Below are 2,738 nucleotides of genomic sequence, written 5' to 3' on the forward strand. Positions count from 1 at the left end.
TGCAACTAAAGAATCTAAAATATCAATAGATGTGATTCATGCAAAAATCATACAAATTTAAATTGTATATTTGAAAAAGGAACAAAAACGATTGAAAAATGAAATATTCAAAGGAGTTTTATCATATCAATATGAAAAAGGATAATAAGACGTGTAGATGTATTTTATTAGTATTTTTCAGTTATTTATAATATAATTCTTATATACTCAAGAAAAAAAGTACATCGGAGTATATGTTGTAATATAAAGATTCAAACTCATTGATATTCCAATAAAATGTAGAAAGTGACGTATTAACTACATGTCCAAACAAAAAAATTACTAAGAAAATATATATTGACATTTGACATATTGATTAATAATGTACTATCCCTCATTTAATAGATTATAGATGTTAAATTTGTTAAGTTTCATTTCAATCGTCATCTCAAAACGATCTTCATAATTAATATATAAGTAAAAAAAAATAAAGTGATAATATTACGTTTGGAAATAAAGAGAGCTATATAATTGATTGAAAAAAGTAATCCTTCAATATTTATTTTAAAGACCGCGTGAAGCGCGGTCAAATTCCCTAGTTGAAATAAAACGAGAAGAGATGAGAGTTTTTTTATTCAATTATTATATTAAATTTCTAAGTGTGTATTGTATTGATTTCTATGTCTTAATATACGGTGTAACATAAAAGCATATAAAAGATCTGTCATAAATATGACGTTAAAAATAAATATAATAGAGGAGTTTTAGAGGTGAAAAATTACAAGATCATAAAAAATGAAGGTTATCTTCGTAACGGAGGAAAGTAATTAATTAAGATAATTAGTGAAAATAACTTTTTGATATTGTATCCACAATATGATATTTTATAACACTCCCGCCTTTGAAATTCATAGATTATATGTCTCGTTAAAATCTTATTAGAAAAAAATCTTGTGAAAAAAATTCTGGTGAAAGAAAAAGAGTATATATGTCTTTTAATACACTTTGAATGTTGCCTCATTAAAAATCTTATCAGAAAAAATTCAATTGGGATAAAATCATGGTTAACAAAAAGAGTACAACGTGTATTTTTCTTTCCCTGATAAAATTTTTACTTGATATCTCTGAGACTATGCATTCTAATCTTATATCACAACTTCTCAAATATTGAAGTTGACAACCCATAGTGAATAAGTTTACAAGATTATCACTTGGACGAGTGTTTTGAACATATATTCATCATTTTGTTGAAGATTATGTGTGGAAAAAAAATTGGTGAAATATGTTTTGGCCGATCTTTTTTTATTATATCCTCCCTTTAATCGAGCTATATATTATTTTTGTATATGTTGGCTAATTACTAGAATATTCCTTTCCAAAAGAAATCACATATTTTCTTAATATGATAGGTCATCATTCCAACCAAACACACTCCCGACTTACTTCATAATAAACATTATTTTTGTATGATTTGAGAAGTGATTCGATTTTAACCGAACATGTTCAAAATTCACAGCTTTTAAGTTTTATTTGTTTAATGGTTCAAAATACATTTTTTATAATCTTAAATAAGTTTATCGATATCTATCTTTATTTGTCAAAATTTTAGAATTTTTTATCAGTTAATTTTAATTATATTATTTTTTTGTCAAAGCTGGTTGACTACGTTCAAATATTTATTGCAAAAAAATATGAAATATATCCAAACTTTGACCGAAATTGTTGGAACGATATCAAATTTTAGAAAGGACATCTTACCCCCTCTATACTAATGTTTTATTTTAAAATTATATATGTGCCCACGAATATGAGCTCACGAGTTCCATCGGCAGTGAAGCAACTCCAAACAGGCAACAAATCTTTCTCAGCAAGCAAGAAATCCCAACCCAAAGCAACCCATGGAGCTCCGACCATCAGCAACCAAAAATGTTGACCGTTCGTGGTAAAGTTATGGAAACCAAAGTGCTCAAGTAGAGTAAGATTTTCTTGATTGCTTCAACAACACTACTTCCTCCTTTGAAAGATTTCGTGGAAGATTTTGTTCCTTTTGGAGTCGAAGACCCAAAAATAGGAGTTAATGTAAGCGACACTTGAAGTGTTTGTTGTCCCAGCATAGTTGTCTTACTCCTCATAACAGCCCCGAAACTTCCATAGGTAACACCAATGATTCTTTCGACTTTAGTAGCAAAATTGGAGTTATTGGTCATAGAGGCAATTGATTGTGAGTTGACATTTTAAAAAGTCATCTCAATATACTTTGATGCTTGAAAAGTTGAGATGTGTGGTAGATATTGTCCCATTGGACGTGTCAGAATTTGTAGACAATAATATTAAGTCTAGAAAATAATAATTAAGATCGAAAAATAATACACCAATTGTATTTTTTGATTACAAAGTGCGAGTATTACGATCTCGATGATTTCTCTAATTTGTCTCTTCTTATATAATTCATTGGCTCTTGAGCTTGATCTTGAATTTATTCTTGAACTTGATCTTAGATTCAAGGGTATCTTTGATTTGTTCTTAAATCTTTGAAGAACCTGAACTAAATTTGTGAATTTGATGAGCTTGATATGAACTAAAGCTTGATCTTGGATTCAAGACTTTGGAGCTTGTTTTTGAATCATGGATGAACTTGAACTTTATCTTGATTTTGACTTTTAGTGAAATTCAAAGGCTTCGAATTTGTTCTTGGATTTGTGATATACCGTGGTTTCACGGTATTATTAATACTTTTTCCTTAAGTTTAGTGTGTCCAA

This window comes from Solanum pennellii, chromosome 8 (assembly GCF_001406875.1).
Source record: "Solanum pennellii chromosome 8, SPENNV200".
NCBI lineage: Eukaryota > Viridiplantae > Streptophyta > Magnoliopsida > Solanales > Solanaceae > Solanum > Solanum pennellii.